Source organism: Pongo pygmaeus, chromosome 13 (assembly GCF_028885625.2).
Source record: "Pongo pygmaeus isolate AG05252 chromosome 13, NHGRI_mPonPyg2-v2.0_pri, whole genome shotgun sequence".
In the NCBI taxonomy this organism is placed as follows: domain Eukaryota; kingdom Metazoa; phylum Chordata; class Mammalia; order Primates; family Hominidae; genus Pongo; species Pongo pygmaeus.
In genome coordinates, this window is record NC_072386.2 from 1,281,799 (window position 1) to 1,306,269 (window position 24,471).

General features: G+C 41.1%; 1 pseudogene; it reads left to right on the top strand.

Moving 5' to 3' along the window:
- Positions 1-3,765: 3,765 nt before the first annotated feature.
- On the top strand, positions 3,766-5,415 carry LOC129027767 (C-terminal-binding protein 2-like; annotated as a pseudogene).
- Positions 5,416-24,471: the final 19,056 nt, after the last annotated feature.

Genomic DNA, 24,471 nt, shown 5'->3' on the forward strand with positions numbered 1-24,471 from the left:
GCCAGCAGAAGCAATGTCCCTTTGGGGAGCAGGAGGCCAGTAAAAAGTTCAGAGGTCAAAAAAATTACCTTCAAATCACAGAAGTGTTTTCTTCACACAAAAGTAATATAGATTCATTAATACATAGAAGTGTAAATTAGGACAATTTCCACAACTACTAACCAAGAGAGGATTAAAAAAATAATTGACCACCAAGTAATAAAACAAATACACAAGTCATAAAGTATGAGTAATGTTTATGCAGGCAAATGAACAGAGAATTATATCAGCAACAGACATAGTTGATTCATATTTGACTTATTTTCTACACTCCTTGAAACTGTACACAGTTGAATATAATCATACAAAATTATAATATATAGGCAGAATCTAAAAACTCAATTAAATGACGTAAGGCAGCCTTTCTAACAAGGAAATAAAAGAATAAAAAATATTACAAAATAAAATTAAATAAACATTAACTTGTGAAATACCGAATAAACAAATCATACAACTGAAGAAGACCCTTTCTAGATAACTAGCATGTTCAACAATAACTGGGCACCGTAAAGAGCAGATTTTGAATTATTAGCATATGGTTAGAGTAACAAAATTGCACAATTATACATTATAATCTCCCATAAAGAGCATTTAGAAGAAAATTTTAATAAAGATTTCAACGATACTAGAGAAACTTTTTATTATGTTCTTAATATATTACTCCTCTTTTTATACAAATGGAAAGGCTATAATTTATTTTTTTATTTAATTTTTTGAGACGGAGTCTCGCTCTGTCACCCAGGCTGGAGTGTAGTGGCGAGACTTCGGCTCACTGCAACCTCCACCTCCCGGGTTCACGCCATTCTCCTGCCTCAGCCTCCCGAGTACCTAGGACTACAGGTGCCCACCACCACGCCCGGATAATTTTTTTGTATTTTTAGTAGAGATGGGGTTTCACTGTGTTAGCCAGGAAGGTCTTGATCTTCAGACCTCCTGATCCACCCGCCTCGGCCTCCCAACGTGCTGGAATTACAGGCTTGAGCCACCGCGCCTGGCTGGCTATATTTTTTGTATTTTTAGTAGAGAAGGGATTTCACCATGTTGGCCAGGCTGGTCTTGAACTCCTGACCTCGTGATCCACCCATCTCAATCTCTTAAAGTGCTGGGATTACAAGCATGAGACACCGCACTGGCCTATAATTTATTTTTTTAAAAACAAAGAAAAGACTTACATTTTTAAATACGGGAACAACATGAATATTGTAAACTATGCTGTGGAACACTACAATATAATAAGCAATTAGAAATAAATTATACTATCATTCAGATAAATGATGAGGAAAGTAAATGGAAACACTAATGATAAATTTTTCTATGCCGTGAACTTAGACACAAACTAAATCTTTTCTTAATGTGATGTGCATACTATCAAATTAACTTTTTATACAACACATAAATTCAAGTGTGCTATTCCGAAACCCCTGAAGCTAAAATTATAGGCTGATTTAACATACATAAAAACAAGGCAGGGAAAACGTACAGATCACAGTCCCAGTAAGCTTTATATAAGATTAATTAATAAAATAACTCATAAAGAAATAATGTAACAATTAAGAATTTGTTCTATTCCTGGCAAGTTTCTAAGTTTTTCTTTGGCATTAACGTCTTTAAAAATTCTTTGAGATGAGTAGATACAATAAACTATTTCACACGTGAGATGTTTGCCATAGAGAGTTTACATTTCTAAGTTGGTTTCTACTAAGGAAAAGAAAACTTTTTGACCTACATTACCAGAGATGAAAAAAAGAATAAAGTGAAATAGAAGATTCAACTTTATCATATGTACTTAAGTGCTTTGAGCTCTGATAAATTCTTTTTCCGGTTTTTTTGGCAGGATCACATTTGAAATCATAGGACTGAAAATTATGAAGCAGAAACATTTGTCCTAAGTGTTTCTGAAATATGTGAACCAAACCCCAACGTCTGCACTTTTACTCTCACAAACTTCTGACATGAGGCACAGATTTTTACAAAACAGCTTAACATAGAAGTCTCGCAAAATGTACAGGTTTCCCCAGATCCCAAAACAATAGAAAAGCACTGAGACCACAAGGCCTTCAAGGGAATAACAGAAAGAAGAGGAGAACTTTGGCTCTCACTGTGAATGCTCTGGAATGTTAGTGGAGGAGCAGGAGAAGCCTTAGAAGATTTAAGACCATAATAAGCATAGGGTAGGAAATTTCCCTCTGTGGCAGCAAAAGAAGTAAATCTAGAATTTTCCAGAACCAATTTCTTTGAAGCAGAACTTCCAACACCACATTTTTAAGGTTTTCTCCTTGGCCTTTGCACCTCTCATCTTTGTTATTTGTTCATTCTTGCCTATTGGGATGATGCCTATTATTCTCTCTCTTTTTACATTCCAAAGGTATTTCCTTTACTGTAGAATGGGGCATCCAAGGGAGACTACAGCCATGAGTTCTTAGTTTCTGTTTCTGGTTAAGCCAGTAAGGCCCTTTCCTCATCCCCCTTTGCCGCTTATCACTAGAGACGGAACCTAAAAACCGTTGCTGCAGGCTGCTAAAAACCTAAAACAAAACAGAGCCATAACAAAAACAAAACAAGGCGGGTTGGAAAAGCTTGCTGTACAAGGCAACCAGGTCTGGCTTATATTAACCACATCCCTTCTTCTTTCCCAGAACAGCAATTGGGCTCAAGAGAAAACGTCCAACTTTTAGTATCTTCCTCAGTATAGAAAGAGAACAGTGGAACATATGTTCAAAGGTTTGGCTTTTTGGGCTACTGCTGATGGCTAGATTCTGTCTCCCCCAACAGGGAGTGCTAAAGGAAATGGCAGAGTAATGAGAATGACAATTTATGACTGGTGAGAAGAGAAGTTGCATGCTTATCATAGCCTCAGAGAAACAAACACTGCAATCAACTGCGGAAGCAAAGGGCTACAGTGTCTGGAAAACAATGGGAAAAATATCTTTACCTTAAAAATACACACACAAAGCCAGAGAAGACACATTGAAGACCTGTTAATGAAACACCAGGATGTACAGCCTCACTGATTGTTGTATTATCTTGTAGTAAGAACGTTAGTACATACTACATTACACAGTTGTTTTATAAATTTCTGAATCTCATCAAAAGGTTGCAGGGCATACAGAAAAGGATGAAAACATGTTCCAATTGAAGAAATAAAATAAACCTACAAATATTGACTTTTAAAAATCTTTGTTGACTTTTAAAGGTCAAAATTTGTAGGTTTACTCTTTGTTGTTGTTGTTGTTTTCGCATTATATAATTTAAAAAATCAAAATAATTATCAAAGCTCCTTAATGACATGGACACTCCTCCGGTCCGCAGGGCCCCTGCAAGGGAGGAGACTCGACACCATGTGGGACACCCGGTGGACCCCCAACCCACGCCCAAGGCTCAGAGCAGGAGCAAGGACCTGGCTGCACCAGGCCGAAGCCGCCTCCACCCCCAGCAGTCGCGGACTCCAGGAGCTCCAGACCTGGGGTTGTGGTGAGATTCGTTGATTGACTGATCGGTGGTGGCTGAGTTGCAAGCAAATGGGTTTCATCACCTTAAATGGTTTTGAACCAATGAAGCTATATTCTCTTAAAAAGAAGGACAGCCCATCGTGTGAACTATAGAGCTTGTGGACAAATTTATATTGGGTTCTTAGTGGCATCATGCACACAGACTCCTGCGAGTTCCCCTAAGGTCTTAGAGGACTGCTTTGCCTTTTGATCTGAGAGTTGCAAAGTTCTGTAAAGAATGGCCCTTGTGGATAAGCGCTAAGTCAAGAGACAGCGACTGGACAGAATAGTGAAGGATTCGCCGCCAGACCATGAAAGACCCCCTAAGCCCCCACTCACTGGCGGCATTGCTGGTCGGCCATGACTGCACTGTGGACATGCCCATGCGGAAGGACCTGGCCACCGTGGCCTTCTGTGATGCAGTCCACGCAGGAGATCGACGAGAAAGTTCTAAACGGAGCCGTGGGGGCCATGACGTACCACACCATCACCTCAACAGGGAGGATCTGGCAAATTTCAAGGCTTTGAGAGTGATCGTGCAGGTGGGCTGTGGCTATGACAACGTGTACATCAAGGCTGCTGGTGAGCTAGGAATTGCTACGTGAAACATCCCGTCCGCAGCCGTGGAAGAGACAGCCGACTCCACCATCTGCCACATCCTCAACATGTACCGGAGGAACACATGGCTGTTCCAGGCACTGTGGGTAGGCAAGCGAGTTCAGAGCATGGAGCAGACCTGCGAGGTGGCCTCGGGAGTGGCCCTCATTCGTGGGAAGACGCTGGGCCTCATCGGCTAGGGTCGTACGCAGCAGGCTTTTGCAGTTCCAGCCACAGCCACAGCCACAGACTTTGGATTCAGCTTCATATTTTATTACCCCTACTTGCAGGATGGGATCGCGCAGTCCCTGGGCGTGCAGAGGGTCTACACCATGCAGAATTTGCTGTATCAGAGCGACTGCGTCTCCTTGCACTGCAGTCTCAACGAACATAAACACCACCTCATCAATGACTTCACCATAAAGCAGATGAGGCAGGGAGCATTCCTTGTGAACACAGCCCGTGGTGGCCTGGTGGATGAGAAAGCCTCAGCACAGGCCCTCAAGGAGGGCAGGATACGAGGGGCAGCCTTCGACGTGAATGAGTCGCACCCCTTTAGCTTTGCTCAGGGTCCCTTGAAAGATGCGCCCAATCTCATCTGCACTCCTCAAACTGCCTGCTACAGCCACCCAACTAGCCCTCAAACACGGAGACAATCGAAAGCACGCCAACGAGAAATAACAGATAATGCCGGAAGGTAATCATTCAGATACACTCGGGAACAAGAGACAGTGAAAAATAGATAAACTAAGAGAAAAAGAATGTGACGCTCTTTTTAGCTGATTCTGGACATATGTATCATTGATATTGCAGTGTTAAAACTACAAGAGCTAGAAAACTGAAGATGTCGTCTGCTTACGGAAGCTCTGAAAGACTAGGGTGTGATTTATTAACGACCAACTTCCGTTATTGTGTGTTAGGTTTTTCATCTGTGCGTCAAATCACAAAGAATAAATAGACCTTTTTCCTTTATCAGTCCCTTGGGCACAACAGGTCCAGAACACCCTGCTCAGAATGCTGCATCAAGACTTCAGACATCAAAATAAAAACCATGAGAAGGAAATCCCCATCCTGTGACTTGAGTCCCTTCAGTCTACAGGGACTGGTTACCGCTTTTTGATAATAGGAAGATTTTATTACTACAAAATGTGGAGTAAACTGTTTGCCTGTGTTAGACATCCGTACGCATAGGATTGAAGACAGTACCGGCTCCTGTACAGAGAAGCATCCCTCACATGTAAACTGCATACTGAGGGGGCAAATTGGTTGTAAGTTCAGTAAAAGCCTCCGATAATGCAAAAACAAAAAAAAGTATTAAGTTTCACAAGCTCTTTGTAATCAAGTATATTTTCTCAGTTTCAGATCCTCTGCTATTTTATTGAGTGGAAAGTCTTGCACTAAAAGGGTTCAAGAAAAATAATATTGCATTTCCTTATGTCACAGGAAACACTTTTAATGGTAACTTGCCAGATGATCTATGAACAAACCCACTTTCTTAAACACTAATAAAGTCTTCTTTTCTTCACGTTGTGTTTTATACAAGAATACTTCAGATGTATTGGATGTGACTGATTTTAACAAATTCTATTAGATTTGCATGAACTAGTTACATGTTCTATTCATAGTCTTTTGTGAATCATTGTCTTTTTGTTTAAATACATGGCCTATTTTGGTCCTTTGATTAGGCACATTCCCACTTTTGTAACAAAAGAAAAATTTTTAAATGGTCCCAAACAGAAAAATGATGGGTATCAGAAGTACGTTTTGTTTTAGTGTAGTGCGAGTTACCGTTACTGTAGTTGTTTATTGTAAAGATAGACATTTAGCATTCAGTGCAGTTTTCAATAAAATGTAATTAGAAGAAACTGCTTAATGAACAAAAACAGAACATAGACAAGAAAAGAATATTAGAAGTGATACATAAAGAAAATGAGATATCAATAAAAAGATTTTTAAAAACCAACAACAATCGTGAATCTGAAGAACATAAAAACTATATTAAAAATTTAATCAACAGTCACAAAGGGAGGGTAATAAAGCAGAAAAATTACAGAGTTGATGACATTGTAGTTATAAATATTGAGTGATGAAAACAAATTTTTTAAATAGAATGGAGAAAAAAATATGGGACCTACTGCACACCATCAAGTGGACCATTGTATTTATAAAAGGAGTCTTAGAAAAACAATATAGTAGAAAAGTAATAGATTATTTTTAAAAAGTAGCTGAGAAATCCCCAGATGACAAGGTAATTAAACAAGAAGTAATACTTCCAAACAAAAAACTTAAACTGGAATAATATCACTTCAGAAATAAAAAAACTAAGCCTTTCCAAAATAAATAAAAGTTGAGTCTGTTACTAACCACTAGAACAGTCCTAAAGGAAAGGTTAAAGAAACTCCATCACATCCAAAAATGAAATGATGCTGCACAGCATCATAAAAGCACTTGAAAATAGAAAACACTCCATTAAAGGTAAATATATAAACAGGTAAAGAAATCACTACTGTCATAATGATGGTGCACAAAACTTTCAAAATATTGCTATGGAATTTAAAAAATGAAGCAAAAATCTCCATAAATATGTGTTCATAGACAATAAGAAAAGATAATATCTGATGTTAATAACACAGTGGGGGTATGAAGAGGTACAACTTTGCATTCAGTTGAAATATAGTTGTTATATACTGTCATAACATTAAGATGATTTATGAAGTCTTTATTTCTCAAGATGATTACCAGAAAAACCTGTAGAATGTAAGCAAAAACAAATGAGAAAGAAATTGAATCATGTCACTACAAAATCAACAAACAAAAATAAAGCAGTAAGAGAAAAAATGATAAATAATACATCTACAAGAAACACAGAAGACAATTACAAATAATAAAGTAACTTCATTAACTGCAGTAATTACTTCAAATATAAAAAGTTAAATACCTTAAAGAAAATTAATAAATAATTTAATGGATTAAGAACAAAGAAGATCCAGCAATGTGTTCTCTACAAGAGTCAGTTCAGCTCTAAGGACTCAAATAAGTTGAAAGTAACAGTATAAAGAAAATATATTTTATGCAAAGAGTAGCTACATTTGGAGGGCCATGGTCATAATTATATTAAAGAAAATATATTTTAAATCAAAAATGTGAACAAGAGACAGATTGGTATTATATTTTTGTTTTTGTTTTTGTTTTTGGAGACAGAGTCTCATTCTGTCACCAGGCTGGAGTGCAGTGGCACGATCTCGGCTCACTACAACCTCCGCCTCCGTGATTCAAGCGATTCTCCTGCCTCAACTCCCCGAGTAGCTGGACTACAGGCACGCGCCACCACACCCAGCTCACTTTTGAACTTTTTAGTAGGGATGGGGTTTCACCTTGTTGGCCAGGATGGTCTCGATCTCTGGACATCAAGATTCACCCGCCTCGGCCTCCCAAAGTGCTGGGACTACAGGCGTGAGCCACTGCGCCCGGCCGAGACAGATTGGTATTAAGTAATGGTGAAATGGATTAATTTTCAAGGAATCTATAACAATAATTTATAAATCATATATATATAAATTGAAAAATCTGCAAAAATATACCATTGGGATTTTGACAAAAATTACATTAAAATTTTATATTACTATAAGTAGCACTGATATCTTTCTTTCTTTTTTTTTTTTTTTTGGAGACACAGTTTCTGTCCCCGTGCTGGAGGGCAGTAGCACGATCTCGTGATCAGCTCACTTCAACCTCTTCCTCCCAGGTTCAACTGATTCTCGTCTTTCAAATATGTAAAACAAATATTGACAGAAGTCAAGCAAGAAACATATAGCAACACAACAATGGTGGACTTCAAGACTCCACTTTCAATAATGACTAGAATAGTCAGATGTAATAACAGTAAGAAAGCCAAACCTGAACGTTATAGACCTAACCAGCATTTACAGAACTCTCCAATTGAAAGGAGCAGAATCTGCAATATTCTCAATCACACATGGTATATTCTGTTAGGATACATGTCTTACTAAATTTAAGAAAACTGAAGTCATACAATGTAAATGAAACTAGAATTCAAAAGCAAGAAAATGTGGCAAATACGTAAATAGGAGGAAATTAAGCAAAATCTTTCATGTAGTCTTGCTCAAGTGTCAGGTGATTTAATATTGTTAAGATGTCACAGCCGGCGCGTGGCTCATGCCTGTAATCCCAGGACTTTGGGAGGCCAAAGTGGGTGGATCACTTGAGATCAGAAGTTTGAGACTAGCCTGGTGAATATGGCAAAACCCTATGTCTACTAAAAATACAAAAGTTAGCTAGACGTGATGGTGCATGACTGTAATCCCAGGTACTCTGGTGGCTGACACTGGAGAATTGCTTGAACCTGGGATGCGGAGCCTGCACTGAACACAGCTCACACCCCTGCCCTTCAGCCTGAGTGACTCACTAAAACTCCATCTCCAAAAAAAAAAAAAAAAAAAAAGAATTTTTTCAGTACTACTCATCATGATATAAAAATGTAATGTAATTTTTGTCAAAATCCCAATGGTATGGTTTTTTTGCAGAATATTTGAGTATAATTCTAAAAGTTGTTTAGGAAGTGTGACTAGCCAAACACCCTTTAAAAAGGACAAAGAGTTATTACATTTTCTGATTTAAAATCATGATACAAAGCTACAAAAACAAAAACAATATGGTATTGCCACAAAAACAGATACATAGATGATGAAACAGAATAGAAATCCCAGAAATAAACCCTTGCATACATGATAAAATAATCTTCCATAAGATTTCCATGACTACACAATACAAAAATAAGGATATCTTTAACAAAGAATTTTCAAAATTGAATATTTACAGAGAAAAAAATAAAGTTGGATGCTTCCTTTGTATCATCTATAAAAAGAAAAGTTTTTTTAATGGATTCAATACTTAACATAAAAACTAATAAAATTGTTAGAAGTAAACATAGGTGAAAAGTTTATGATATAAGTCTTAAAACTCTTTCCTTAAGTTTGACATCAAATTCATAAGCAACAAGGAAAAGAACAACGACAAAAAAAGGGACTACTTTAAGCTTCAACTATTCTACACATCAAATAAAACATTTAGTGGCATACAAATGTCACCTAATAAGTGGGTGAAAGCTGGGCATGGTGGCCCATGCCTGTAATTCTAGAACTTTAGGAGGCCAAGGCAGAATGATCTGTTGAGGCCAAAAGTTGGAGACTACCCATGAAAACATAGCAAGACCCTGCCTTGTATAGGGTTATATATGTGCATACATACATACATATAAGAAAAAAGAGTAAAAATACTTTCTAATCATATATTTGGTCGGTGTTAATTTTCAAAATATACAAACTCCTAAAACTCAACAGCAAAAAATGTTAATAACTTGATTTAGAAAGGCAAATGTTTGAAATGACCTTTCTCCAAAGAAGACATAGAAATGACTAAGCATTTAAAAGGATACTCCACATCTCTCTTCTAGAAAAATGCAAAGCAAAGTCACAATAATCTATCACCTCAAACCTGTTTTTAAAATGGTACGAAAGCTCTTCAAAAAAATTAAAATGAGATTATTATATAATCCAGCAAACCCCATTCTGGCTGTGTATTTAAAATATACAACACATGATCTGGGAGGGATATTTGCACACCCAAATTTATTGCAGCATTACTAACACAAGCCAAAAGGCAGAAACAACCCAGATGTCCCTTGACCAATGAACAGATTAATAACAAGTGGCACATACACAAAGTGGAATATTATTCAGTCTTTAAAAAGTCATATTATGTGATAATTCTTCAGAATATCATGTTAACTGATATAAGACAGGAACAAAGTGACAGTCTATGATTCCATTCATAACCAGGTATCCTAAGTAGAAAAACTCATAGGAAAAAAAAGTTAGAATGGTGTTTGTCAAGGACTGAAGAGATGGTGAAATGAGCAGTTGTCTTAAAAGACATTTAATTTTAGTTTAGCAAGACATAGAAATACTACAGATCTTTTGCATAACTATGTGAATGTACTTAACACTAACCAAATATATACTTAAAAAGAATAAAGATGGTAAATTTTACTTTATGTGTTTCTACCACAATCACAATTTTTAAAAGAAAAAATATGGAGTTATAAAGCTTTCCAAAAGTTAAATTTTGTTCACAAAAGATTTTCTCTCACACAAAGGAAGTATAGATTTATAAATAAACACTTTGTAAAATTAAGACTATTTCATTGACTATTCATCCACACAAGATAAGCTAACCACTGAAAATCAGCCAAAAAGTATGGAAGATAGGCCATGAGCAAAGTTGGGGACATATTTATACAGACAAACAAACACATATATAATTTAATTTTGAAAACGTATTACCGATTTATATTTTAACTAAACCCAACATTAGTTTCCTAAGTGAAATTTGGTTTTCAATTTGGGCAAATGGAGACGTTTCTGGGTTTAAATGGATTCTTTCTTCTCCGTTTCTTGATATGGACCTGTGCTGGGGATTGGTCAGCTGTTCAAGTGCAATGCACTCACTTTTGGTTCTGTGCCAGGATTAAACCTACGATATTTCACATTTCATATATAAACCCCAATGAAGTGTTTCTAGGAGATGGCTACCCCATAACCTATGTTTTGCCAAATGTTTACTATGAGTTTCACCACCATCCTCTTGAACATGGTATTGTAACTAAAACTCTTCAGGAAATTCTACTTAAAACTAAAATCACATATATCTCAAGAAACTCCTTTCTGATTTGAAATGCCTCTGTCATGTATTAGCTGAAATCAGCATCCTCTTTCAAAGAAAGTAGAAAGGACAGGTGAGGATACTGATAGTGTTACTGCATGGGAGACAAGGGTGAGGATACACATGGCAGATGGAAACATGGAAGTTATTTCTACAGCACTATCTTGTAAGAGTCTGACTGCTATGCTCCCTTGTGTATCAAACTATGTACCTTTTACGTATTGCAAGAGAAGAAAGTGCGCTGTTTACCTTGACATTGAGAGCCAATTTGGAATCTCTGTCGTGATTGCTTAGGACTGAGGATTTAATGTGCTATTTTGTGGAAATCTTAGAAGCAGAAATGGTTTTACCTTGACATTGAGAGCCAATTTGGAATCTCTGTCGTGATTGCTTAGGACTGAGGATTTAATGTGCTATTTTGTGGAAATCTTAGAAGCAGAAATGGGTTTACCTTGACATCGAGAGCCAATTTGGAATCTCTGTCGTGATTGCTTAGGATTGAGGATTTAATGTGCTATTTTGTGGAAATCTTAGAAGCAGAAATGGGTTTACCTTGACATTGAGAGCCAATTTGGAATCTCTGTCATGATTGCTTAAGACTGAGGATTGAATGTGCTATTTTGTGGAAATCTTGGAAGCAGAAATGGGATTTAATGATCTCAACTATCATCCATCTGAAATATCTAATGCGATTTTAAATAAAATGGCCTGATGCTTCCACTGTCCCCTTTTTAAACCAGGAGCTGCCGTTGCTTTTAACATTAAGAAGTTGAATCTGTGAATAGTTTGTACTATTAAAATATTTTTAAAAATCCACATTGACTTGAAGTGTACAGGCAGAGTTGGAAATTATAACATCCAAAATTATAATACATGCGTAAAACCCAAAATAAAATCAACTGCTGCCCTGGAACCTATTCTAAATAATCAAGACAGTAATATGGAGTTGTAAAGAAAAATAAGAAAAATATTTACTCATAAAATCTTGCATGCGAAGATTTTTTTTTTATTTTTTTGAGGCACAGTCTCGCTCTGTCACTCAGGCTGAAGTGCACTGGTGAGATGTCGGCTCATTTCAACCTCCACCTCCTGAGTTCAAACCATTCTCCTGCCTCAGCCTTCAATGAGATTACAAGCACCTGCCGCCACACCAGGCTACGCTGCATGTAAACTTGCTATATCGTTTATAAAAATATTTTTTAGATAAATGAAATATTCTACTGTCACGGTGCATTCATGAAGTTCGGGTATCTTGAATCATTGGCATGTCGTGTATGACAGTAACATTCTACAGAAAATACACTATAACCATTAATAAAAGGCTCTAATAAGAGAATTTTATTGCATAAGAATTGAAAAGACACCATAAATAATTTCCATCATATTTTTAATATACTGATGCTATTCTTACACAAAGTAAAAAGGCTGGGTAAGTTGTGTTCATGCACACCTGTAATTCCAGCACTTTGGGAGGCGGAGGTAGCAGATTGCTTAAGTGCAAGAGTTCACAACATGTCTGGGCAGCCTAGGGAGACCCTGTCTCTACAAATAATAATACTAATAAACAGCCAAGTGTGCTAATACACATTTGTGGTCCCAGCTACTCAGGAGGCTGAGGCAGGAGAACTGCCTGAGCCTGAGTGGTCAAGGCTAGAGGGAGCTGTGATTGTGCATCACCTTCTAGCCTAGGTGACACAGTGAGACCCTGTTTAAAAAAAAAAAAAACTAACAATTAGCCAGGAGTAATGGCATGCACCTGTAGTCCCAGCTACTTCAGAAGCTGAAGTTAGAAAATCATTTGATCCTGAGAGTTTGAGTCTGCTGTGAGCCCTAATTCAGCTACTGAACTCCAGTCTGGGTGACAGAGCAAGGCCTTGTCATAAATAGATAGATAGATAGACAGATAGATAGATAGATAGAATACAGCTGGAGAAAGAGTAAATTTTTAAAAATGTAGTATGATGTAATTTTTAAAATAAACTTTATGTGTATCACTTAGAAATTTATAGAACAGGCCGGGCGCGGTGGCTCACACCTGTAATCCCAGCACTCTGGGAAGACGAAGTGGGCAGATCAGGGGGCTGGATATCGAGACCAAGACCATCCTGTCTAACACGGTGAAACCCTGTCTCTACTAAAAATACAAAAAATTAGCCGGGCATGGTGGCGGGCACCTCTAGTCCCAGCTACTCTGGAGGCTGAGGCAGGAGAATGGCGTGAAACTGGGAGGCAGAGCTTGCAGTGAGCAGAGATCTTGCCACTCCACTCCAGCCTGGGTGAGAGAGAGAGACTCTGTCTCAAAAAAAAAAAAAAAAAAAAGAAAGAAATTTATACAACTTAGCTAGAAAAATAAAAAACAACCTCTTAACAGTTTTTTCAAATAAAAAAAAAAGTGAGTTTGAGGAGAAGGGAATAAAGGGGACTTTCAGTTTATTACGTTTCTATATTTTGAGTCAAGGTCTCACTTTGTTGCCCACATGGAAGCGCAGTGGTGTGATTACAGCTCACTGCAAACTTGGCCTCCCAGGCTCAAACAATCCTCCCACCTCAGCCTCCCTAGTAGTTGGGAATACAGGTGTACATCACCACAACTGGTTAATTTTTGTAGTTTTGTAGAGAGAGGATTTTACCAGTTGCCCACACTGGTCTTGAGCTTCTGGGCTCAAGCAATTCACCTGCCTTGGGCTCCCAAAGTGCTGGGATTGAGTCACTAGGCCAACCAAGGTTTTTGTTTTGTTTTGTTTTTGAGATGGAGTCTCACTCTGTTGCCCAGGCTAGAGTGCAGGGCACGATCTTGGCTCACAGCACCATTCTCCTCCTGGGTTCAAGTGACTCTCCTGCCTCAGCCTTGTGGGTAGCTGGGATTACAGACACCCACCACGGAGACCAGTTAATTTTTGTATTTTTTAGTAGAGACTGGGTTCCACCATGTCAGCTAGGCTGGTCTGAAATTCCTGACCTCATGATTCACACACCTCGGCCTCACAAAGTGCTGAGATTACAGGCATGAGTCACTGCTCCCGGCCACCAGCCGACACTTTTACTTTATAAAGATATTTATGATGTATTCTTTCTTTTTACAGTATGTATTGCATTTATAATTGGAGATACATAAAAAGGCGACTGTCACAGTTTGACAGCAAGGCAGTAATATTATCTTCATCAATATTTGCACTTCATTCGCAGGAATCTGTAAGAGAAAGCCCAGACAAAACTTTAAGGCAAAGACATTACACTTGTAAAAAGTGAGAGGACTATTTTTTTATAATAACCAATATTCCAAGTGAGGATTGGTCAGGATCTACCACTGCTCCATCTTACTTGATAACTCTCACACCTGCCAGGGTAAGAAGGAGCACAGAGAAGGACAAATGCCAGTGAGTTTTCTCTCCCACTAAGGACCTGTTTGTCAAGTTTCCTACCATCAAGTAGAAGATGTACTAAAAATAAAACATGTACCCTTGCAGATGCTAGAAGAGAGGCACAAAATAGAAAAGGAGGTAAGCCCACACACTGTGGAGGCAGAGATCTAAATTAAGTTAAAAATGTACCAGAAAGTTGTGTAAAGTTAATAAAATTACTCAAAATCTTGTAACATTAGTTTCCTCACCTGTAAAATGGGGATCATGTGCCTACTTCATAAGTTGTTTTGACAGTTAAATTCACAAAGATATTGAATAGAGCCTGCTATGGCAAGTGTTCACATTAACAAAGTAGTATCAAACTTCAAAATGTGGGAAAGGTATTTTGAATAAAGTCAATGATGCCAAGGACAAAATGCCCAGCTGCATAATCAATCCCAGCCACATTACACTGAGGAGATCTACAGGTAACTATTCTTCCACAAATTCCATTAGAGAGGAAGAGTGTGGAGTCTGACAACATGACACAAATGGGACAAGTGTACAGTGACTTAGGTAGTGGGGGGTGGAATCCGTACATATTCTCTGAATTGCAGTTACACAGTGAGTTCCCAGGAAACAAATGGAATAGAAAAGGCAACACAAAGAGTACTACCATAAATGGGGTGAGCATAGCAGGTTCACAACCACAAATTTAAGCAGGAGATTCAAATCACAAGGAGCATCTAGATCTGTGAACAGCAGCTGTGGTGGCATCAGGTTCAACTTTCTGAGACCATCGCTGTGGGCAGAGTCTTTGCAGGCACATACTCAGCAGCAGTGCATCTGAACACGGATCTCAAGGCTCTTCTCTTCATTAATTATTAAGATGATAGGTGATGGATACCCTCACGTTACAACATCCCCACTAACGCTGTGGACAAGTGAATTCAGAAACCTCCACCTAAATACACAGTGAAGAGTAGGATGAGAATACTGCAGGATAGGTTAGGAATGCAGGCATTCGACCCCATACAGTCTATTTAAAATAAGAGAAGGGCCCTAGTATTGTGCTGTGGTCTCCCTATATATAATTCTTTATTTTTCCAATTTCATAAAGGCTATACAGTTTTTCTTTCTTTCTTTACAAATGTGCTGATGAACCCATGTGTAATTAATCCTGAAGGGGTTAATTCCTCATAAAGTACAGTAACATGATTCAATTGCTATGATAAGGTTTTTCAGGTTTTTTTAATAGTGTCCCATACTCATTAATCACAAGTGAAAATTATAAGAACATGTAATTTGAACAAAGTATTCTTTTCACATAGAGTAATACACAGGTTTGTACAGATTAGATGCATCATGAAAGTTGGTAACATCTGAGAACAAAAGGAACCATCCTGAGGACATAAGGAACTTAGGGACGTCGATTATTAAGAGGCTACATGCAAGTGGAACTTCTGGGTTTTCATTGTCTAGACAGAAAAATTGAACGGATAAGCCCCAGCATATTAAGGTACATCCCCAACGGCTGTGGGTGATCAACTTTCCATCCAAAGCAGAGATGTAAAACATGAATGACTTCAAATTATGCCCAAGTGCTCTGCACCTTGAAAGTCATCCCCACAAAGCTGGAGCACCACCTGTTCCCGAGGGATCAGGTCACCAACTGTGTTTTTGAGACACTCATCAGTCAGGACTCAGTTGAGGTGAGGCTGGTGATTTCAACTGTAAAATACCTAAACCATCATCTTTAGGTAGATTCTTATGCCTGGGAATTGTGGTTTTCTCTTCTCCTGTTAGCAGATCCCGGGTAACCCAATAAATACCCTCTCTCACGCGTCAACTTCTATATCACAAGAAAGGCGCTGTAGAGGGTGACATTTTCACGAAGGAGCCACAGCCCGCATCACCCCCTGAGAGCTCTGAAGTTGCGCACGAGTGGGCCACGCAGCAGGTGGATGTCTCAGTTCACATAGAGGTTAGCACAGCAGGCGTCTCCCTGGGCTGGAAAAGGCGCGATGCTATGGCAACCCCCCGTGGGTGTATATGTGAGAGGACACCGAGATGTGCAGCGGGCTGTGCAATGAGGACCAGACCCCACCGATTTGCGGAAGGGAGGTGCACTTTGCAGCGTCACACCGTCCTCACCGCCCAGCCTAAACCTGCCCCTCAAGTCCTTCTCCGGACTCCCTTGACGAGGGGGTGGCACAGAATCAGCATGTGGCATCGCTTCGGAAAGGACGAGGTCCACACCGCCCTGTCCCTCCCTCCAGGGCTGCGCACCACGGGGGAGGACAGACAGCGCATGCTGGGATTGTAGTTCGCAGGTCGGCGATCAATGGGCTGGAAACCGTTAAGAAACCATAACTCCCAGCACTCCTAGCTAGGGACGCGCCTCCCTATCCTTCGCTTCCGCACTACACACCATCCCCAAACCCAGCGCATGCTGGGATTGTAGTCCGTTAGTCCCGCGACCAACGGGCTGGAAATACTTAAAGTACTATTACTCCCAGGATGCCGTGCGAGGTACCCGCCGTCCCGATCTTTCCTCTAGGGCTGCGCAGCGCCCCCAAGCCCAACGCATGCTGGGATTGTAGTCAGGTAACCCTGAGACCAATGGACTGGAAACTGTTAAGAGACCATAACTCCCAGCACGCCTGGCTAAGGACGCACCTCCCTATCCTTCCCTCCAGTGCTACACACCGCCTCAAAGCCTGGTGCCTGCTGGGATTGTAGTCCGCAGACCGGGGGCCAATCGCTGGAAACCGTTAAGAGACCATAACTCCCAGCATGCCTGGCCAGGGACGCGCCTCTCTGTCCTTCCCTCCAGCGTTACACACCGCCCCAATCCCGGTGCATGCTGGGATTGTAGTTCGGTAGCCTTGCGATCAACCTGCTGGAAACCATTTAAGGACTATGACTCCCAGGATGCCTTGCGAGGGACCCACCCTGTTGACCCTACCTCCAGGGCTGGGCACCGCCCCTAAGCCCAGCGCATGCTGGGATTATAGTCCGACTGCCCCGACCGAAAGCCTGGGAGTGTATCTGAGACTACAGTTCCAACACTACGGGGAAAATTTCATCTCCTCCTGGGAAAATTTCATCTCCTCCTCCGCCCCTCCATGTCTCCAGTGCAATTCCGCCCTGCTGAGGGGAGCCTATCTGTTCCCAAACTTCTCCTGCCTGCGAGGAGACAACGTGGCCAGGGCAGGTGGTCTCACTTGTAATTGTGACACAGTCTCCCCACGTGCCAGTTGCACGACTATTTGTGCCTGAAGTTTGATTTCTCTCTGACAAGACAGAGCCCGGGAGCCTACGACAGCCTGCCCAACTTTGCCATAACGCTTGCTCTCGGGAAGCTGGGTGCGCCCAGACCATTGCAGGCCCCCCCCCCTCAGCCCCGACCCTTCTCCTCACCCCTCCACTGCCACGCACCTTTCGACATGCTGGAAAGTCATCTACCTTTAATAACAGTCATCTTTGCAAAAAAAAAAAAAAAAGAAAAAACTCTGAGAATAACTTATCTTCCATTCTATTTACTATTTATTTCCATAGTATCCATAAATAGTAGCAGTTAGAAATCATAGCAAGTCAAGCAAAAGCCCTGCCTTGCTTGTTTCATAAACCACGATATGGCCTTAGTGTGGTTTTATTTGTACTTTGTTTTGTATTTGTTGACCTTTCGGATATAAATATTTAGGTATTTGGACAGTTTTTGGAAGTATTACGCTATAAGTTGTTGATTTACTTTTGTTCCCTGTTTAATTTTTTTTGTCTCTCCGGTCTCCTCAGACTCAGTCATTCCACAGGTCTCGAGAGCTCTGTTCATTTCCTTTAAACTTTTTGTACTTTTTTTTTTCCAGACTGGATAATTTCTATTGTTTTGTCTTCTGTTTTAAATCTGTGGATAAACTCAAAAGATTTTTTTCATTTCCTTATCTATTAGTTTTTTTATATATAAGTTCATTTCTCTGCTGAAGTTCCACATCTGTTTGTTTATGAAGAGAATATTTTCTTTTTTCCCCATGAACATATTCATAAAAACTGCCTTCAAATTCTTGTCTGCTGATTGCAACATCCTGGGATAGCTTCTACTGCCTGCTTTTGATATTGTATATGGATTACATTTTCACGTTTCTTTACATGTCTTATGAATTTTAAAATTCTGTACTAGAAACTATAAATGATAATTATAGAATAGAAACTCTGGATTTTGTTGTTTTACCTTGAAGACTTGTTTTATAAACAGGGTTCATTGGGCTAGTGTCAAACCAATGCTTATCTCCGCTACAGTGAGCATAGCTGAAATCTTCATTCAGCTGTTAAACACACATATCATATATGTATTACGCATAGGCGTTTTTCTATAATAATATATTTTATTCAAGTTTCATCATTGTTATTTGTGGGAGTTCAACAAGCTACTCCACAGTTAGTGGAAGTCAGAACCTCAGATTTATTTGATTGTAGTATTTTATATGAATAAAATTATATAGTATGTATACTTGTACACCTATTTTCTTTCTTTCCTTTTCTGTCTTCTATCTTCTTTCTTTCTTTCCTTCCTTCTTTCTTTCTTTGTCTCTTCTTTTTTCTTTCTTTCTTTTCCCCAGGTTGGTGTGCAGTGGCATGATCTCACTGCAACCTCTGCCTACCAGGCTTAAGATATCCTTCCACTTCAGCCTTTTGAGTCACTGGGACTGCAGCCTTGCACCCCCATGCCCGGCTAATTGTTTTGTATTTTTGGTAGAGACAGGGTTTCACCATGTTGTCCAAGCTGGCACGTCTACTTTCTTTTATGCAACATTACATTTGTGATATTCACCCACCAGTTGCAAATAGCTATAGTCTGTTCATTTTAGAAAGTACTTTTTACATTTTAGTAAAATATAAAAATACATAAAATTAACCATTTTAGTAATTTTTTTGTGTGCCGTTTAAAGAAATTAAATACATTCACATTGTTTTGCAACCATTGTCCACGTTCATAAGGAACTTTTTTTCAATATTTTAAAACTGAAACTCTGTACCCAGTAAACAACATTCCCCTCCCATTGCCCTTTGTGTAGTCCCTGGGAACTACTCTTCTACTTTGTGTTTCTATGAAGTTAAATGCTCTAAATATCTCATATGAGTGGAAACATACAATATAGCAAAAAAATCATGAGAAAGAATAATATATACTATATAACGTATGTTTATCCATTTAAAGAAAAATGCTAGCAGAGATCAGGTCATGGTGATTATAGAGAGAGGTAGGTAACCGTGAAAAGGGGATTGGGTTCATTAAATTTACGACGTGATGCCTCAAGTCCCAGAGCAATGAGCTTTCTGCTCCAGTCGCAGGGCTGGTCAATGGTGTGGCTGGGACACTATTCGAGCTGCCTAACTTCCAGAGCCCATGCTTAGTACAAACTTCAATGAGCCAGGAAAGCAATTACAACAACAGGCACTTAATGGCTCTGAGATTTTATCACAGCCTGTTCTTCATGGATGGCAGCTTCAGAGAAGAGTGACAGCTGTGAGGTTCCAGAAGCCACACCTCAGGTCCCCAAGTTCCTCCCCAGCAGCTGGAGACCAGGTGCAACAGGACCTGATGCCAGCCAGGGAACTATGGCCAAAGGCTGTGTGAGGCTGGCAGCAGAAAGGCTCCCCTCCTACCCTCTGCTCATCTGCTAGGTCTTTGCCTTTTATTCTGATTGTGCTGCTCCAGGCTTGGAACCAAGCCAGAAATTCCTCTAGAGTCTGAAGTTGATGATTTTTTCCAGCTATCTGGAACCCCTGCATCTCCTGCAGGACTTTAATCTTCTGGAGACAGAGGGAAACACAGAATGCTGACAGGGCCTGGGTGAAAGACTTTGTAGGGGCCTTATAAAAGAAGAAGGGAGCAGGGCTGGTCTCTGGGGTGTTTCTTTTAAGGGGCTGTCACCTCTCCTCCAATAACATGCAGCCCTAACTTGTTCTCAGAGTTGAATGTAAATGGCACTTCCTCTAGGAACTTGTCATCAACTCCACTCCCCTGACTGCACCCTGCATTAGGATAGGTCTCCTCCTTCTCTGTGTATTACTCCCTTTCAATAAATCTTAGATGCGGAAGACGGGACCAGGGAATGTCCTGCCCAGGCTGATTTCTGATTTCCACCTCTACCCTCCCGCAAAGTGAGGACTTCAGCTACTGCTCACCTTTCTGTTTTTCTGGGTTTTGATCACAGTTCTCTGGAAGACAGAAAGCCAAAGACCATCAGAAATGTCCGCTGGTCCATGAGTAGCCCCCATTTCCAGCGCTTCCCAAGCTTCACCACCACCAGAGCCGCCAGGGCCAGGGAATGTGCACAAAAGAGGCCTTGCAGATCGGCAGCCTCACCACTCAGGGAGCGGGGCTGATGGCTGCTGTGGAGCCTCCATCACTCATGAGTAAAATATCCTGTTTACGGGGTGGGGAGGGCTGTGAGGCCCTCGCAAGACATTTTGGCAAGGACTAAGATCTAGGAGCTCAGTTCAAGACTCTCTTTTCCCAGGCATCAGGATCCTGGTCTCTGACCTGTCTGCTCCAGGCTCACTCACATCCACACACTTCTTCATGGCAATGTCCAGCATCACCAGGTCAGTGAGGAAAGTCCCCGGAGAGGGCACGACACCTGCACCATCAGAATGGTAGTGGTGAGGAGCACCTGCTCTCAGGTGCCCACCCAAGTCCTGTCCCCTGAAATCTTATAAACCCCTGCCTCCTGGCCCCCTCTACCTAGGTTACCCACTTGGAGTAGCTGAGAACCCTCAGCTGCCTTTTCCCAATTCTCTATGTCTTCCCATTAGCTGGCCTCTATAGCCACCAACCTCACCGTAATTACATCCTTGGTGGGATTTTAACAATCCACACGGTCATGCGGTCCCTGGCTCCACCTGTTTTAAAAGCCAAATGGAGCCCAGCTCTCCCAGGCCTTGCTCTGGTCTGTCTAATGAAGGTGTTTTAGGCAGTGCAGCCACAGGAGGAAAGGGCTGGAGTAGAAAGGCCCTCTGCATTTTTGATTCGGAGGTCTCCAGCTGGGAGAAATAAGTTCTGTTCTCTGAAACCCTCCTTCCCCACCACAGGCACATTCACCTTTTGCTGTCACAGCCTCATCTGGGCTCTCTGGGGCTCCACTACAGGGCAGACAACTTGTAGGTCTCCACCTGCTAGGATGAGGGACAAAGTCAATGAAAATATGCTTCTTTCAGTTATGCCTCAGCCACACTAACCTTGGACACGGATAAGTGGCCTGAATCAGCTTGTCCAATGCTCTGACCACCTCCAGTGAGCTCTGACTCTAGACTCACTCTCAGGTCGAACACTCCTTGGATGTGTCATTTTGGGCATGCAGTCGGGTTTCCCTGAGCTGTTTCCTCAACTGGAAAGTGTGGTGGGAACTAACTACCTCACAAGGCCTCTTAACACCTCGGTTTCATGTGGCTGTCATGATTGCTGTCACCATCATCCCTCTCAGGATGAGCCAGACACAAGCACCCTCAGATTCTCTTTCTCCCTGAGCCCCGTCATCGCCTTGTGTGGCCTGCCCAACAGGCTCATCATTCCTACATTTTCCACATAAGAAAACAGATGCCCAAAGGGGCAATGACATGCCAAGGACCCCACAAGAGAGGCCAACTCCTCCCTCAGCCTGGAGGGACTGTCCCAGCTGTCTTCACTCAACACCTCAGCATCACCACTGACCAACATTCCATCCTCTAAACTCTATGAGTGACAATATTTCCAGCCAGGCCCTGTGGCGGTGGACATGGTTCTGAGAATTGGGAATCTAATGTGGAGGAAAAGTTAAATATTTAATATGAACTCAATTGAACATGGGCACAAACAATGGTCACCAAGTCCTGGAACAGTTTGCATGAGCCCCTTGAGGTGTTCATCCAGCGCTGTTTCAGAGAAATCTTTCAATCCATTCCTATACATTAATGATTGAAAAAACAACAGACAATTGCAAAAACAAGTTGATCTTTTGTGTTCCTTGAGCCCAGTTGTGAAGGGCACCTTTAACTGCACCTCATGCCAAACAACTCATTACAAAAAGAGTTAGGGTCCCAGACTGTGCCGAAGTTTCATGAGCCCTCTCTTCATCTGTACATGGACACATGGCCGACTCTGGATCCCAGGTTGTTGCTTCCCAGTCTGGTAATGAGTCCTCCATAGTCTGGTGAGTGTAAATATACATATATATGTATATTTATATACAAACATATTTATATACATATGTATATTTATATACAAATATATTTATATACATATATGTATATTTATATACATATGTACATATATATATATTTTCTTTCTCTCCTTCCCATTGCAATTTGCTTATTATATTATTTGCTTTTCATGTCTGTATTGCCTTACACTTGGGATAAAGGCTCTTTATCCTTAAAACTATTGTGGGTGCCTTTTCTTTTCCCCTCGTGCATTTCCCTCACAGGAGACCAAGTGATGGAATCTCGAAGTGACCTCACTTCCTTAGTTACAGACTCAAAGAAAGTTTAGAACACTGGTAACCTGGATCCCTCGTTCTAGAGACAGCCTTGTATTTACTAAGGAGACTCTGAAGGCAGCAAGATGTTCTCCTGCTATATCTTGAATTTCTGAGGCTCTCATCTCAGGAAGGCTTGAACTGAGAGCCTTTTTTTATGATGGAGACATTGCTCATTCCTCACCGCTGGCTCTTCTGGCCATATGGAAGGGGTTACCCATAGATAACACAAGGCCACCCATGGCAGGCCTACCCAGGCCAGGCCTCACCTTTGATATCATCGCGACAGCCACACACCCCTCCTCATCACCATGTCTTGTGGGAAAGAAAGAGATAATGGGTCCATTCTTGACAGGAGCAGACTTCCAGGTTTTGGGAGGCTAAAAGCCTGTCAAATTTATACCGCAGGTTACTGATGGCAGGAGGGGAACATGAGTGCTGGGTGTCACCTTTGTCTGTTCAGACGTTTATTCTAAGGCTTCAAGCTGTCATATTGTTTTCTCCCTGGCTGGAGGTCTACACAAATGCGCCTATGTGCCTGATCCGGGGAGTAGATTTTCTAACTGGAATTTCCCCTGTGGGGAAAGCCAGGATGCCATTGATGCCGCTTGGCCAGTCTTCCAGGCACTCTCTTTGCAGAACTCTATGCAGGAGATCCCTGAGGAGCTGTTTGATGAGTGCAACTACTCCATCTCATTGAACAAAAGGCAGGCGCACCATGCCGACAACCATGGCCCGTGCTGGTCTGGAGGCAAGTTGGGCACAGAGAGCTCTCCAAATGGAAAAGACCAGGGAAGCCCAGGACCCTGACCCAAATGTGAGGATTCCCCAGAAACTGTTTTAGGGCTTTCTCAATTAAGGACCCACAGTTCCTTCCTAGAGGAATCTGGCCTCCATTAATCCATAATGGCAACTTAGATGCACAGTCACCGGTCATAAGTTTGCAGGAATGTCAAAAGAAACACTTTTGTGTTGGTTTTACTTTACATTAGGTTGTGAGTATCTTTTCATGTTGCTATTATTTTTATTGTTATATCTACCCACCTCAGATATTTCCTGTAGCAGGCAGCTTCGCTGCCTTGCCAGACCTTGTCTAAGTCTTATAATTTCACAGTCTTACTAGAGAGAGGTTTTACCCAAAAAGTGGGAGTTATGCAAAAGGGTCTTAGGTGACTCTGTACATGGGTCTCACAGGGCCCACCTCTATATCTCCATCAGGACAGGAGCTGCGCCTTCATATGTCTTCATAAGATTCCATAAGTGGGGCCTTTCCCTCAGTAATTTAGCGTTTTAATACTGGTGGAGACCGACATAATAAATTCTATTTCCATTTCAGCCATGCTACTGGGAATACATTTTTTTTCTTTTTTTGAGACGGAGTCTCGCTCTGTTGCCCAGGTTGGAGTGCAGTGGCGCAGTCTCGGCTCACTGCACTCTGCCTCCTGGGTTCACGCCATTCTCCTGCTTCAGCCTCCTGAGTAGCTGGGACTACAGGAGCCTGTCACCATGCCCAGCTAATTTTGTGTGTGTGTGCGTGTTTATTTTTTAGTAGAGACAGAGTTTCACCGTGTTGCTAGGATGGTCTCGATCTCCTGACCTCGTGATCCACTCGCCTCGGCCTCCCAAATTGCTGGGATTACAGGTGTAAGCCACATGCGCCCGACCGCTACACGGAACATCTTATCTGTGTCATAATAGGCTGTAATGGTTTGCTATGACTTCCATAATACAGTACCACAGGCTGAAGTT